Source organism: Cryptomeria japonica, chromosome 6, assembly GCF_030272615.1.
Source record: "Cryptomeria japonica chromosome 6, Sugi_1.0, whole genome shotgun sequence".
Classification (NCBI taxonomy): Eukaryota; Viridiplantae; Streptophyta; class Pinopsida; order Cupressales; family Cupressaceae; genus Cryptomeria; species Cryptomeria japonica.
In genome coordinates this window covers 459668068-459685621 of record NC_081410.1, presented here as the reverse complement: position 1 = coordinate 459685621, position 17554 = coordinate 459668068, and positions in this window count along the sequence as shown.

Sequence of the window (17554 nt, the reverse complement as noted above, 5' to 3'; positions counted from 1 at the left end):
TTAACAAGCTCATGACTCCATAAGAAAAAAATGGGGTGGTCTCAACTGTATGATGATGCAAATGTTTCTAACCATAGATTCTAGACAACTATCCCCAGCAAAGTCACCATTTTGTTGGTTCCCAAACTAGTTTACACTTCAAGAAGAAGAAACCAAGTTGATTCTTCAAATACTCATGGAGAAGCCAACTCCAACTATCAATATATTTTAGACTTGGACCAACTACGACAAGAATCTACAAATCCTTATACACTTTAGGCTCTACAAGACCTAGGAGGGTGATCCCTTAGCAAATTTGTGATCTTTGTACCACTCTCACGAATTATGCTAAAACAAAGCAGATAATCTCATATACGGGTTGAACAACAAGGAGAATTCTCAATAATGGAAAATTCTTTAGTGATCCTCGACCTTATTTGGAGCATGAGATAGTAGGACACCTCAAACATACATACAAATTTGGAAATATGTCTTGATTTTAATGATTTATGACAAACCATAAGTAAAAAAGACAAAAAAATGATAACCTAATGACATATGCTAGCATATATTAGTGCCTTCATTGAGCTCTGAGTGTCTAAAATACCACTGAAACTTGATAGAAATTTATCTAATAGTTGATTAAATCTTAAATGATACTGCATTATAATATCATTTTATTTGCAATTTCTTACCCGAACTACTTATCAAATCCTAGTACAAGAGTTATCCCTCTATAATCTCATTCAAGCATTTTGATTAACCCCTTGGATAAAGGATGAAATGAAAAATTACATACATCATAACAATGCAATGAGAAAATGAAACCCTTGATTCCATTTACCCAAAGGAAAATAAAATTGTCCACAAGAGACTAAGGATTTGAAATTATATCTGTATTAACTTCAAAAGCTATCTTCTATCAAATAACCAAATACATTTGATTTACTGGAGAACCCATTTAAAATTTGAAATTGATGACTATCTTCTATTTTCCTTTGAAAAATGACATTAGAAATCTCTGCTATTTACTCATGAATTCTCAAAACTGGAACCTAATCCTACAGACCAGACCTACACAAGAGACCCTATTCAGAGATTTTGGAACTCTTTCTCTTGGCCATGATTTCCCTTTTATAGAAACAAGGGAGAAAACAAGCTATGGGCCAAGAGAGACACATGTCATTAGAAGATTCAATCTCAACAATTAGGCCTAAAAGGTCATATGCGATTCTGTTACAAAAATATTCCTTATAACTTCCTAAAACTATCCATACACTGGCACCCATGATGAAATAGAATCATAATTTTCAACTAAAAATTGGTAGAAACAAAAGTGCTTGAGTCATGCCATTATCACCCTGATGCCTTTGGATGGAGTGTGAGATGCGTCATTCTGGTCTACAGAGCATTACCCTTCCTAGAAGGGAAACTGGATCTTGGCAAGAAGTAAAATTGCCCCCAAGCTAGAGGAAGAGCTCGAACCTTTATGCTCAGGATCAGAAAAAGTGGATGGAGGATCTTATAGGGAAACATAATATGTTGGGAAGGGGTCACAACTTTGATGCCATCACATAGACGACTGTTTGCCACTCCCAACTCAAACAAATCCTTCTTTCATTCCCTTGTGGGCTCCTTCCTCAAACCCCCTGCCAGCTAGTAGCAAAGTAGAAGCAGAGGATGTGTCATGAGTGGCTTTTTCTGATAAGAAATGGATTTCACACCCCCATTGACAATCCTTCAAACTTTCACAACCCCTCTGACAATAAGAAAACTCACATAAGAGAAAGAACATCCATCCGGTATCACAAAGCACATAGAAACTGCATGCACAATACTGCTCAAACATCATCTTCTTCACTGATGAAAAACCACTCTCAAAAAATAAAGAGGTTTGTGTTCTTTTCTACCCACTGAATTACCACCCCACTATATTTATAATCAAAATTCAATTCAAATGGTGGTGCTCATTCATGTGAAAAATCATATTTATGGTGCTTTCGACTCATCCCGCTAGCTATGGACCCTAAAAGTCATGCCTATCAAATCCAGAACACCATCACATCTAAGTTATCTATCCACTACCTCCTGTTAAGGCTCATCTTACATGAACAATTCTGTTCTGGTCTTATTCTTCCTTGATTGTATAGTTTCTTCTTTAGAATCCCTGACAACAAGCGACTTCTAATTTTACTGAGAAATCCATGATCTTTCACCTCCAACTCAGAAGTTATCCAAATCTCCTTATTCCTATGAAACTGTCGTCCTTGCTTGTCGAATCAATAGAAACCTTGAAAATAGTCCCTTAGGAATGAGTCAACATCTAAGTGTCCTGACTTGTTACTACTTATTCCTTGTCGACAAGCCTGCATTCTGTCTGTTCTAACTTTCCCGCACGGGTGACAAACAATGCCTTTAATTACATTTTTAAATTTGGTTTGAAACTCCTTCATAGATCTTGCCCAGCCTGGTGAATCATATGATGACCAAAGGTCAATCTAACATTGACCTTCCATCATGGTACGTGGACCCATCAAATCATGTGATGTAGCAACGCAAACTCACCTTCATCTCAACTCAGTCAGCGGCCCCACTATAGGTCTTCTCGATCAGCCTGGGACACATGGCATAATCTCATGATGTCACGGTCTATAACATTCTTGCATCTTCCTTCATGGGGCTATGAGGACCGTTGGATCTATTCTCTTTTTACCTTGCAGCCACAGTGCTTGCCAACCTTTGTAAATTAAATGTCGAGCACCTTTTCGCCTAAATTAAAACATCTTCGTCCATTATAAGCACGTGTAAATTGATGAACCATTACTAACTCGGACATTATCTGCAAGGAACTATAACATCAAAGGTTTGAAAGGTCAAAATGCTGACTTAACCTCCCCACCAAGGACACATGGCATCATCTCATGATGTCGCACTCCTTATCTCCCTTGCACCTTTGACCATGGGGGACTGTGGACTATAGGATCTACTTGCTCGTTAACATAAATTCATCGGAAAAGTATTAAAGTTTAGACTTAAGAAAAATTAATAGGCACTAGTTAAAAACATAAAGGGGGCCTAACCATAAGAATTTTTTTGTGTATACTTAATAAAATAGTAAAAGTGGCCGACTAAAACAACTTAATGCCCAGGAAAAACAAAAACCCCGCCAATGGTAACCGACCCTTGGTTTAAGTGGAAAAAAAGTAATGAAAGAATATAACAGGCTCAAGGGTTTTTAACAAAGACTTAATAAAAAATACATAAAACCCTAAACCCTAAGGGTAGGAACAAAGAACAAAATTAGTTTTGAATGATCATAAATTTGAATTAGTTTTGAATGATTAGAAGTTTGACCAAGGCATGAAAATATTTTGTACAGTGAGTTTTAGGACTATCACATCTAATAATGAAAATCCATCTAGTTGCTCAATGTAGACTTCCTCTTCTAAATAACCATTCAAAAAGGCTGACTTAACATCCATCTAATATGCAAGAAGTAATCTAACAATTTCAATTCTAGATACCGGAGAAAAAGTCTCCTCATAATCAATACCTTCCATTTGTGAACATCATTTACATACCAGTCTTACTTTGTTTCTAACCACTTCACCAGCTTCATTCAATTTATTTTGGAACACCCATTTAGTGCCAATCACATTCTTGTCTATAGGTCTCAAAACAAGTTCCCATGTATTTTTCTTTTCAATCTGATTCAACTCTTCTTCCATAGGTTTTATTCAATTCTCATCTTTACAAGCTTCAACAACATCTTTAGGTTCAATCTTGGAAATCAAACATACTTCTTCAACAACAATCCTTCTCCTAGTCATCACTCCTTTATTTTTGTCATAAATAATCTGATTTTTTAAATGATTTAATCTCACATACCTCTGAGTCTTCTGATTGTTCCGATTCTCAAGTTCTTGCACTTCTTCACCAGTAGCAGCAATATCTGGATTACCTATCTCTATCGGATTGTTCTGCTTTAGGTTCTCAATCTGCACTTGCTTTGAAATAATATCCTGATCATCAAAGTCATATTCGTATGCTCTGATTTTCTTTCCATGACATTCATCAACTTTTACATTTTTACTTTCCACTATCATTCTCAACCTCTCATTGTAACACCTGCTGGCCTTGCTCTTAGTAGAATAACCCAAGAAGATTCCTTCATCACATCTTGCATCAAACTTTCCTATATCCTCATCTCTTTTGATATAACATTTTCTTCCAAAAATTCTGAAATATCTAATTGTAGGAACATGACCAAACCATAACTCATAAGGAGTCTTACCATAATCACCTTTTATATGCATCCAATGTAATATGTATACAATAGTGCTAACAACTTCTATCCAAAAAGTCTTTGCAACATTTCCTTCGATCAACATAGTCCTTACAACATCCAAGATAGTTTGGTTCTTCCTTTCAATAACTCCATTCTATTGAGGGGTTCTAGGAGCTGATAATTGCCTTCTAATTCCACGCTTTTCACAAAATGAATAAAACTCACTGGATGTGAATTTTCCTCCTCTATCAAATCTCAGGAACTTCAGCTTCAATCATGTCTCTGTCTCCACTTTAGATTTGAATATCTTGAGTTTCTCCAATGCTTTTGATTTCTCCCTTAGAAAATTAACCCACATCATTCTTGGATAGTCATCAATCAATAACATGAAATATCTATCACCTTGCACACTTCTCACTCTTATAGGACCATACAAATTAGTATGCACAAGATTTAATAATCCATTAGATGTATACTGCTTACTCTTAAATGAAAATATTGTTTTCTTTCCCAACTGACATTCTTTACATATCAGATTAGAAGGTTTCACAATCTTAGGAAAATATCTAACAGCTTGAGTAGAACTTATCCTTATCATGCAATCAAATTTAACATGACACATCCTTCTATGTCATAAACAACTTTCATCTATTTGAGCAATCAAATAACTTTTCTCAGTGGCATTCAAATGAAAGATATTACCTTTAGTCTTAGTTCCTAAAGCAATCTCTACATCAGAGGCATTCATAATCTTGCATTTACCATTCTTTAATTGCAAATCATATCCCTTATCAACCATCTCTCCAACAATCAAAATACTATGCTTCAAACCTTCAACATACAAGACATCATCAGTATTATGCTTACCATCAAAGGAAATAGAACCTCTACCACAAATTACACAAGCTTTATCATCTCCAAATCTCACTATACCATCATCATACCTCTCCATAATCACAAATTTTCTTTTTATCACCTATCATATGATGTGAACAACTGTTGTCAATTACCTATTCATCTTTCTCTTCAATCTTAGCAGCCAAAGCTTTCTCCTCAACAATGCAACTTGTATAATTCACTGGTACTGGATTATCTTCCTTGATAGAAATGAATAAAAAATCATATTTGGAATTCTCATTCTCTGATTCTTCATCTATCACACCTTCATCAACAACATAATAACATTTATTTTGATATATGTACTTCTAGTTAGGCTTATAAGACTTATCATACTTATCAAGCTTCTCATATCTATCATTCTTATCAAATTTATCATGCCTATCATACCTTGACATTATTTTAGGATACCTAGAAGAAAAATGTTGTATCTTATTATTAGAGAAACATTTTAAAGGTAACTTCTCATCATACTTACCGACTCCCTTAGGCAATTTCTGAGCAATAAGTGTTTCAAGATCATCCAACGCTTTTTCCTATTCTTCCATCTCTCTCATTTCTGGAAATCCTAGATGAACTCTCTCTCAGATCATACTTCTTCCCGGATATAGAGGCTTTAAATGTAGTGTCAGATTTACCAAGTGATCCATATTCACTCAACTCAAAAGAAGAAATCTTACCAACCAACATATCTCTTGTCATAGTGGTCACAGTTTGGATCTCATCAATAGAAGCAACTTTAGATTTATAAGCAGGAGGCAAAGGTCTCAGTACTAACAATAATCCAATCTTCTTCGATAGTTCCACCAACACATCTGATGTTCATGACAAGTTCATTCACTTTAGCCATAAAGGATGACATGTTCTCATCTTCTCCCATCTTCAACATTTCATATTTCCCTTTCAAACTCTGCAGCTTAGCAACTTTGACATGTTTATCTCATTCATACAAGGTCTCTAACTTCTCCCAGATCTTATGTGCAGTCTGCAATTCAATCACATTATTCATCTCTGAATTAGTCAAGGCACTCAGAAATGCTTATTTATCTCTAATGTTATGTTCAACATCCTTGATCTCAACTGTAGTAACTGGTCCATTCTGAGGAAATTGTAGGTATCTTTGTAATATTCCAGTAATCATCTCCAAGACACTTCAAATGACACTCCATCTGACCCTTCCATACAATGTAGTTACTTCCATCAAATCTCAGACTCTCTTTCTTGAAAACATAGGTTGTTGTCTTGGATCTCCTCAAGCAGTGAAGCTTCTTCGAGAGGATCTAGCTATAATACCAATTGTTGGCAACAACAATGAAGGAAAATTGAGAGGGGGAGGGGTAAATCAGTTTTCTCCGGTTCAAACAATTTAAGCACAATTTCAAATCTAATCAACTGCAAGAAGAACAAAGATAAACACAATAACAACAACACACATAACACCAAGATTTTGATGTGGAAAACCCAGTTAAGGGAAAAACCATAGTGGGAACCTACCCACAATAAGATGATACTCTGTAGTAGTAAGCCAAAATATTACAATGGAGAATACACATGCATTCAGGCACATTGCCTAGAGCTCACTGATCAAAATAAGAAGATACCCCTAAAAGGATACAACCCTTAGGGAAGGCTCATTTCTAAAATTAGAGTCAATCATAATAAACATGCACAATTATTGAAACAATATAAATGAAACTATGAAGCAAATTGAAAGCTAAATAAAAGAAAACCAATAGCTCCTTTGAGATATCCCATCTTCCTCTATTTTTTAGGACCTTGAAGGTGTTGGATTGTTGGCTCTCAATAGAGCAATGACCTCCAAAGTGACAACTCAAAAGTTGAGTAGCTACTTCATGATAATGAAAGTGATTTATTGCATGATTGATTGATGCATGATTTAGCTAAAATGATGATTTAAGCTACATGATTGATAAATGGAAACTAAATCATCATGCTAAAAGTTATTCTAAACATGCTAATACTGATCTAATTGTCAATTATGCTATATGATTAAGATATAAAATGTCTATAGTAATGATGCTAAAATATAGGATGCAAGGGATCTTTATTGCTCCAAAATGAGGGGTACTTATAGGATTCCTAAGGCCAAAGTTGAGGTGGTAGGAATCAATGGTCTAGATTCAATCTGAAGATATCAAGGGCTAGGATTGAGGAAGTTGGAGAAGAGGTTGGAGGGAGGGGCACATGTCATCTTTGTGGTGATAAGTGTCAAGGAACCTTTCTCATGAGAGGGAAAGTGTCCAAGGGAGAAGACATGTGGCCAAAGTGCCATGTTTCTCAAGGAAGGGATATCCAACCCACAGGAGGTTAGAATAAAAGAGGTTAGGATGTGCAAGATAGGATAGGGTTAGTTAAACCCATGATTAGATAGAATGGGTTAGGTTAGGGGGTGGTTAGGATAGGTGCTTAGAAGTTAGGAGCCATGTGCTCAATTTGAATTTAGAAATTCAAATAATTAGGAAAATGGATAATTAATTTTAACAAACTTGAATTTGTTAATCTTAATTATGGAATTAGAAGAATTGATTTAAATGGGGGGGGGGGATTAATTAATTTAGATTAATTAATCAAAGGGGATTATTGAAATGGACTTAATGAATAAATCCTTAGATTTATTTATACGTAGATGAATGAAGAAATTAATCAAATTATTGTGAGTTCAATTAATTGGGAAGGGTTATTAATTAAATAACTACATATTTAACTAATTATCTTCAGACCATTTTTAGGTGTATACATTTTTCCCCTCTTTGAAGCGATGTGTGACAACGCATTGGTTCAAATAAAATTCGATTTGATGATGTTGTTGTGATATGATTTGATGCGAATTTGATCTTAATATGATACATTTCGATTTGATGCGAACATGATTCAATATGATGTCCTAGACGGTGATTGATAGATTTTGATATGAGGATGCCCCCTCGAGAGATGAATCGGATAATTTTTTTATTTTTTTGAACTTTTCACGATTTTTAAATTTTTTTTGAATTTTTTGAAATTTTATAATGTTTTTTATTTATTTTTATGATTTTACAATTTTTAGATGTTTTCAGAGTTAATCTAATTCATTCTCGATAAGAATTTTGAAAACGCAACCCTACCACGTTGATTAGTTGATTAGATGATTAAAAATAAGTGCAATAAAAATCTCACTTAAATGCCCCACTTTGAGCTTAAAATGTGAAATTCACTTTTACCACTCCTCATTTGTGCATTTGAATTGTTGAAAATTTGCTCTGGAGAAAAATGGTGATCCCCTATCACTAGCACAGATTCGAGTGAGTTCACCAACATGAGTGTCCCGCAGCCTACGGTCCACCAATACGTACCCTAAGAAAACCCTCTTTCGTTCAATTTTTACTTGATTTTTTTTTTTTTTTTTTTAAATTGTCAATTTAAAAAAAAAAGATTTTCTTTAATTTAAGAATGTGGGTGTTTGAATTTTTTGCATTTTTGAGTTGGGTTTTTTGCAATGCAAAATGGGTTTTAAATTTTTTTGAAAATTTTCAATTTTTTATTTTTTTTTTAAAAATTGCTTTAAATTTGGGGGAGGGCAATGCCACCACTGGCACCGCCGGTGCCATGGCAAGCACCGCGGTGGGCATTGCGAACGTCATCGATGCCGCGGTAGGCACTGCGGACGCCGTCGGTGCAGTGGTGGCACCGCGAGCACTGCTGTAGGTGCCACTAGCCAGTGGCGGCACCGTGGATGCCACCAACACTGTGGGCGCTAGCATGAATTCCACTAGTGTCGTAGGTGTCACCGTTGATGTTGTGGGTGTTGTGGATGGCCCCACAGGCACTGTGCTGCAGACCGCAGGCATCGCCAAGCCAGAGTACACCGAAAAAATTATGCTCGCGTGCGAATTGTTCAAAGTTGATAAAATTCTTGCGTTCTACCCCCCAAATTTTTGTGTTTTTGGACAAAGGTGATTTGTTGTTGAGTTGATTTTTTATTTCGATAGGATAAAGATAAGCCAAAGTTGATGTTCAGTATCAAATTGATGAAAAAAATTATTTAGATTCTCCTAATTGATGATGATTGATTATCAGTTTTGATTATCTTGATTTGAGTGCTTGATAAGATAGGATTGATTACGACCTCATGATAGATGAGATTTATTGATAGGGGCTCAATGAGATTTGATAGAAATCTCACCTGAGCAAGATAGATTGATAGATTGACTGATAGATTGGTTGATAAATAGATAAATCGAGTTACTAATATGCTGATATGATTTGATTGCAAGAGCCCTTTAGTGTTCTCCAATCTCTGGAGCACTTTCCGAAGATGTGGATGCTAATACCCCACCTTAGCAAGGTAGAGAAAGACCACATTGATAGGTGTGGATTATACTCTTCTTGATATGCCCCGACCTTTGATTGATCGGGGATTACTGACAACATTGGCCGAGTGTTGGCACAGTGAGTATAATACCTTCCACCTACCAACCAGCGAGATGACAGTTACACCTAAGGATGTATACTGGATAGTGCATATCCCAATGATGGGAGAGTCGATATATTATGATCTCAGCAAGCAGGATTGTATTGATGCACTCCACAGATTTTTTGATGATGACGAGGCTGGCAGATATGACAGTGCATGGCAGGAGATGTTAGATCTAGGTTATGCCAAATTACCTACTGTGCTTGTCGAATTAGTCAAGGGTTTCCTTTGTCATGACCCTAGGTCAAAGGGATTATCCATTGGATGGGGTCTTCTCCTTGAGAAGTTGGTTACATGGGGGACTCGATTTGCATGGGGATCTTGCATGTTGGCCCACCTATATTATGATTTGCACCGAGTAGTGTACCAGAGATCAGCCGCATTGTTAGCAGGGGTGATTGTTCTCCAGATATGGGCCTGGGAGCATCTTCCCATCACATGACCATTGGCAGACAGAGAGAGACCTATAGGTAGGCCTTACACACATGGATATCCAGGCATTATTGTCTAGCAAAAGTTGGGTAAATTGGAGTATTTGCGATGAGCGCTAGATGACCTGGATAGAGTAATGTGGAGACCTTATAGAAATTGTGAGGTCTGGGTAGAGGACGCAGTTGAGATGCCTTATGTATTCTTGACTCAGTACCTGGTTGGATCTACACCCTATTTTATTGAGCGATTCCTTTGTATGAGGGTGTTGAGATAGTATGGCAGGATATAGGGGATTCCATAAGGTACATCCCACTATGTCCGATGTGTCTACTTGGGGGCCCACTATTTTGTATGAGCAGGCATGCACAAAGTACCTATCATTGGGGCACAAGATTGGGACTATTTTCTAGGATTCATAGATAGTGGGATGACTAGTGAGTATGCTGCATATTTTACTGCACACAAGTTTTCTAGATTGACTTGTTCTGATGAGCTAGAGCTAGCCTTTGATGAGGATGATGAGAGGTCATGACACAAAACTCTGAGACAGTTGAGGGATGGAGGGGGGAGAGGAGGTGGGGGTGGAGATGATGGCAGAGATGGAGGGGATGGCAAAGAAAGGATATGGAGGAGATGGAGGAGATTATGGTGATGGAGATGGAGATGGAGGAGATGATGTTGGGGGAGATGGCAGAGCGGTGGCAATGGTATCAACAAGCACACCAGGAGACAATAGTTCTAGACCTGCTAGAGAGATAACTATGGATTGGGTGACCCGGTACAGCAAGCCCTAGAGCAAGAGGTTCCTTAGGTTGAGAAGGTATAGGCAGGGGTACCATAGGTTGAGCAGCCATGGGAAGAGGTACCATGGCGGACCCTCATTAGGATGTCATCTCACCAGCAGCAGGCTTAGATTAGTGACCTACAAGGTTAGGTTCAGTAGCTACAGGGTCAGCTGGTAGAGAGAGACTCTCAAATAGCCCAGCTATAGATCTAGATGGCACAATTATAGGTATAGGCACGAACATAGATGGCCAAGGTACAAACACATGCACAGGAACAAATTGCCTAGGTAGAGACTCGGATGGCCTCTCTCACTATAGAGAGATATTTATCTAGGGATAGGTTCCGATAGGCCAAGGCACATGTACAAATGTCAGGAGGGTCTAGTTCAGGGAAGGCTTCCCTGAAGATGATACACCAGGCAATCAGAGAGGTTGAGTATTACAAGACCTTATAATACACTATTTTTCCTACTGATCAGAGGGCTCCAAGATTTTCATAGATAAGCAGGAGATCGGGACAGAGCCAGTCTGAGAGTCGAGGAGTGACAAAGCCACTTCAGAGAGATCCCTTGGGTGGGGACCCAAGTATAGAGGTATTAGTTGGCATTACCAAACTTATCATATCAGGACAAGGTTCTTCTCTGCATCCTAGTGGTCACACTAATATGGGACATTGATGTAGACACCTTTTTGTGATGAGATATTGATGATTCCCACGATGTATTATTGTGATGTATCTCAGATATTTTTGTGATGTCATTGTACGTCGGACATTGATTATTTTTTATGATATGATATGCAGTCGATTCTTCTTGCTCTATATGACCTATGAGATTATGGATGTATTTTACTTGCTATATGATTATGTTGTGCAACTATTTGCATGACGTATGCTCTTACTTTCTATTTGGTTATGGATTCTGGATGATGGATGTATGCTTCTCATATGATGATGCAGTATTTACATGGTGTATGGGTATGTCCTATGTGATGCATGTGCCATGCTTTCTATTTTTATAATGTTTTCTATGATTTTACCTATGCATACTTATATGAGATGGATGCAATGCAATGATGATGCCATTATGATACATGATTGATATGAGATGGATGATCGATTGTAAATGAATGATGTCTTATTATGCAATGCTTATATGTGATGAAATGAACTAACTTATCATGTAGAATGGACAAATTGATTCTTTTTGTCAATGTCCAATGTACTCAATCACTTAATAAGAGGGATAACACATGTTGAAGCATTTGGCCTTGGAAAAGATGAGCTCTTGTGATCCCATGCAAAATGAAATGCAATCTACTTTAAATATGCAAATGCGAATGAAATGCAATGTTGTGATCGGATCGGTCATTTGGTCATTGTTTTTATCATCTTTGAGCCTTTAAAATGTGGGAAGTGACTGCAAACATTGATGATATAATTGAACCATGATTACTTGAGCACTACTTTCCTCAATTTTGATATTGTAAGTTAGCACAATCATCGAGGTATAATTGAACCAAGATGACTTGAGTGTTGCTTGCGTAAAATAGGCAGTATTAACCATTCCTATGTGCAAATCTGAAATATCTTCGATGATATTCTGATGATCATGTACTCAAACAAATTTGCACATTATTAATGATTAATTTATAGACGATAGACAAGAAAATATCATCTTCCTTCCTTGTCCCTCTAGTCAGAGACATCCTCGATTCACTTAGAAATCATGATAGCAAAAATCAAGATATAATAGTTGAATCATTGTTGTCAAAGTTTTAAAATCATTAGTCAAAAGGTATCATCCATTGATATGTATTTGCAATGTTTAACTGATAGTTGATGGTTGATGATTGATCTTGTGTTCAACGTTGGATGCGTCTCAATTTTTGCTTGACAAGTGTTGCCTAACTGTTGTTCTATCTATTTGATTAAGCTCAAAGTGAAAATTTGCCCCTAGCTAAGTTCAGGTTTTTGCCCCCAGTCTAGAAACTATTAGATTCAATAACATGATAATTCTAATACTTAATATAAGTACAGATCCAATAGCCAACAAGATATGAGGGGGGGTGAATCATACAAACTTAATCTTCCATAAAAACATCAGATTCAACCTCGGTAACATATACTTTAGTAATATAACCAAAACTATTAATCATGCAAACTCAAAAGCATATAAACATCATAAACCTCATAACACCAGATTTAACGTGGAAACCCAAATAGCGAAAAACCACTGTAGGATTTCGGACCCACTAAGAAATATACTCTTCTAGAGTATGCTCGGTTAAAAGAAAATCATGTTAAAGATTACAAACACATTGCTAGATGTGACTCGGTTAAGGGATTTTCCTCAGATTTGTTAGGATCTTCACCTTGTTAGAAGTGACCTTGTTAAAGGATTTCAAACACTCAATCAGAATGTCACCTTGCTAGAGGGTTTTACAAAGAAGACTGTTAGGTCCACTCGGTTAAGAGATTTTCTGTCACTTTCACAAAATAACAGTAATAAAAATCTATCTGCAACTTCACATCTAAAATGCTAAAGCAGATTCTTATTTGTTCAATACAATCTAGACATAGAACTAATCTTGTCCATCTGCTAGGCTTCTATACTCTGTTATTCAAATAGGTCTTCAAGCTTCTGTACTCGGTAATCACTATGTAGCATCCCTGTGCATACACTTGCCCGCATACATTGTTTATCAACAGTTTCCTATTTATAAACAATTAGCTAACTGCTTAATCTCCTTGATCACATTTCCCATGATCAATCATAGCCATCAGATCTTCAATCTTGTCTAGGTTCAATGCATCTTTCGATCTGAAAATGTTTTACCCTGCCTTGGAAATTGCATATATTTCTTGGAACTTGTGCCAAGGTATTGCGGTTCAATCTGTTATGTAGATCTTCATGTCGACTTTCCTTTGCCATAGATTCATTAACAAACTATATTTATGGCATACCAATCATTTAATCAGTTCCAGCTCATCAACTTCCTTCATTAAATAATGCATGTAACCATTTAATGCATTCTGTTATAGCTCGGTTACAACTCAGTAAATACTAAACTTCACTCGATAGACATTCCGCCTTCATTAACCGATAGCGATAACCTTAGGGTTTATCGACTAGGTTCCTTAGGGTTTACCAACTAGGTTCTTTGCTTGATAACATAGTATAGTATTAACCTTTACAAATTACAACATATGTATGATGTTAAAACAATCTAAACATCATGATCTCATCATTGTCTGACTCGGTAATAGTTGCCCCATTGAATACCTTATTCATCCCCTTATTCTTTCTGTGTCTTTTACCAACATCTTTATATTCTTCAAATCATACTTGTCAAAATATGGCAACATCATACTGAATTAGAAAATCAATTTCTTGACATCAATGACAAAATAATAATTTCAAGACAACAAACATCCTTAATCAATTATATCCATAATCATCAACAACCTTCTTAATATCCTTATTGAAATGTCAACAATCTTTCATTGTCTGTTATAATGCTATATTGCCAACAATCTCCCCCTTTGGCATTGATGGCAAAACTAGTTGATTTGACCTTAAAAGATTCGGATTGCTTTGATTCTGAAATGCTGAAATGCTCTCCCCCATACATTAGACTTCTCCTATTTCTCAATTTTCTTTCCAAACTTCAATCTTCTCCCTCTTTTTATTAGTCTTCTCCCCCTTTGACAACAATTCCAAAATGTAAAGAACTAAAACATAATTTCTTCCTATATGAAGTGATTTCCTGTTGTTGTGTAGCAATGCAGTCTCGGTCAGAGCATTTTGTTTTCAATTCTTGTTCCCTATATTGTTTTCCTATAATGTTTCCTGTACTGTTTCCTATACACCATTAGAAAACATCCTAAAGTGTGTTAGTTAGCATCAACTCCTAAAAGATATTTGTTAGAGTCATCGAATTGATGCTTTCATCGAACTCGGTCAGTGAGTAGAAGATAGGGGTAGGACCCCTAACTTACTTTTGAGATATTCAAAAGTGTCCCTTGGTAGTGGCTTGGTGAAGATATCTGCTATTTGTTCCTTTATGCTAACATACTCCAAAACCACTTTCTTCTCTTGAGCTTTTTCTCTAAGATAATGATAGTTGATAGAGATGTGCTTTGTCTTAGAGTGCATAATAGGATTCTTTGAAATGTTAATGGCACTAGTATTGTCACAGAATATAGTTACTAGCTCGGTAACTTTCTCATTTATACCTTCCAACAGTTGTTTGATCCATGCAATGTTAGTACAATTCAATGTTGCAACAACATATTCAGCTTCTGTTGTTGACTATGAAACACATCCTTGTTTCTTGCTAAGCCAACTCACTAGTCTTTCTCCTAAAAAGAAAGCTCCTCCACTTGTGCTTTTTCTGTCATCAATGTTGCCTGCTCAATCAGCATTAGTATAAACTTTTAAATCAAAATCATTTCCTTTTTGATATACTAAGCCATAATCCTTTGTGCCTTTCATGTAATGCCCCGCCAGGAACCCTAAAGGAAAACAACACAACTAGTTAACTAAAGGGTGAAATAAATTTTTTTTAAAGATTAAGTGCACTAACTATAACCATTGCATGTTTATCAACACAACGGAACTCTATCATAAGTTTTCCTAAGGGTAACCAACGAAGACTAATTTCATAGATTATATTAACACCACAGTTAATCCATTTAATTAGATAAATTGAATACTTGAGTTTAAAATTACACATACATCCAAATTTCACAATAAAGAAATAAAATTATTCCAATGTATCCAATTTCCATAAACCATTTAAACATAAGATCAAAACAATAACATTCATTTCACTGACATAATAATATTACAATATCCATTAATACATGGCTTCCAATAATACCACTGGTTACAAAGATATAATATCAAGGTTACATAAAAGTCTGATACAATGACCACAAGGTCTCAACTGCACAATGATCTCAAACAAGAGCTGGTACATGAACCAAGAAACACCAGAGAAGCCTTTCCTTGCCTGAAGATACAATCTAGAACATCCAATGGGAAGTGGCACTACCACCCGACCATGTGATCCCGAAATGGAACCACCCCGCCGTGCTAGGAGATAGTAGAAAACCCTCAAGCAAGCAAAGTAAGACAAGTACAAAAGGACTACAAGACTCTGCAACCATCCATGTAACACAACTCACAAAACACTAGTGACTCTAAGAAGAGAGTGTCATCGCATAGCTTGATGGTTACCATGGTACAGCCTCCATAGGTTCCAGCCCCCATACTCGGGTTTCTCCTGGTAACCTCTCCCGAGCCTCTAGTTCCAACTAAGTCTCATGCGAACCCTACCAATCCTTTCGTGAAGACAAGGTGGTAAGTTTGCCATTCCAGGCCTTCTCGTAACATTATGAGCCCTATACAAGCACTCACCTATGCACGAGGTACATTTATCTTAATTAATATTTAATCTACCCACCCCCTAATCAATTATTAGGTTATCACTTTTTAACTAACTTTTGACGGGTTATCCTGTCATCCACTTCGGGCACAGCCCCCGCTCGAAAGCCACTCTCTCTCCTAGGACACTAACAGGAAATGTTTCTCTCTACGAGAACTCTATGGCGAAACAGGCAACCATAAACAATCCTAACAAGCACAGGTGAAGGATACACAAATACCAACCCAAGATTGACCATTTGGACAAAAACACACAATGGCTCATATCAAATAGGTTATACAACAACACCTAGTCTAGGAGAAATAATAACATAGGACAAAATGACAATTTAACCAAAATACCAATGGAATTTAAGCTTGACTGAAAACATAATATACGCAAGATCCTATTACAGGCAATCTTTCCTTAAAAACAGCCAAAAGCATAAATAACATGCAATTTATGAATTTCCAGATAACAAGAATTTACCACTATTTAATACATAAACTTGACATTTGTCCAATAAAGTAAAACAAATTTACATATGTATTAATCTCCTAAAGTATTTCCAATATGTATATCAAATTTAAAATTATAAAAATTACTAAATTCTAAATTCTTTATTCATAAAAAAAAAATATTTAAGTTGACAAATAAAAATTAAACAACTATATATATATATATATATATATATATATATATATTAACAAATTAACATTATTATAATATTATTTATTTATTAATTTATTTTTATTTTTTATTTTGTTTAAATAACAATTAAAATAATAAATACAATTTAAAAACTAAAAATAACATTAAACACTAACAATACTACCCTAAGGCAATGTTGGTGCCATATGGCAGTCAACTCTACCCTTGGGTAGCATTGCTGCCCTATGGTAGCACACGCTACCTATGGGTGGTGCTGCTACCCTAAAGCAACAGCCACTACCCTTGGGTAGCGCTGCTGCCCTATGGCAGCAACCACTAACATGGGTAGTGTGCGTGTGCGTGGGTAGAGGCAATGCCTCCCCACTAAATTAGTAATTTATTATTTTTTTAAAATTAAATTTTCTTATAAAACCACAAAAAAAAAAAAAATTACTGTTTATCAAAACTGTTTCAACAGCATAAACATAAATACCCAAATTCAAAAAAAAAAATTTATAGAATTTTATTCAACATTTTTAAAAAAATTAGATACTCATAAATTTAATTCAAAATTAAACTTATTCCTTAAGTGATCAACAATTCCCACATAGGTACCAT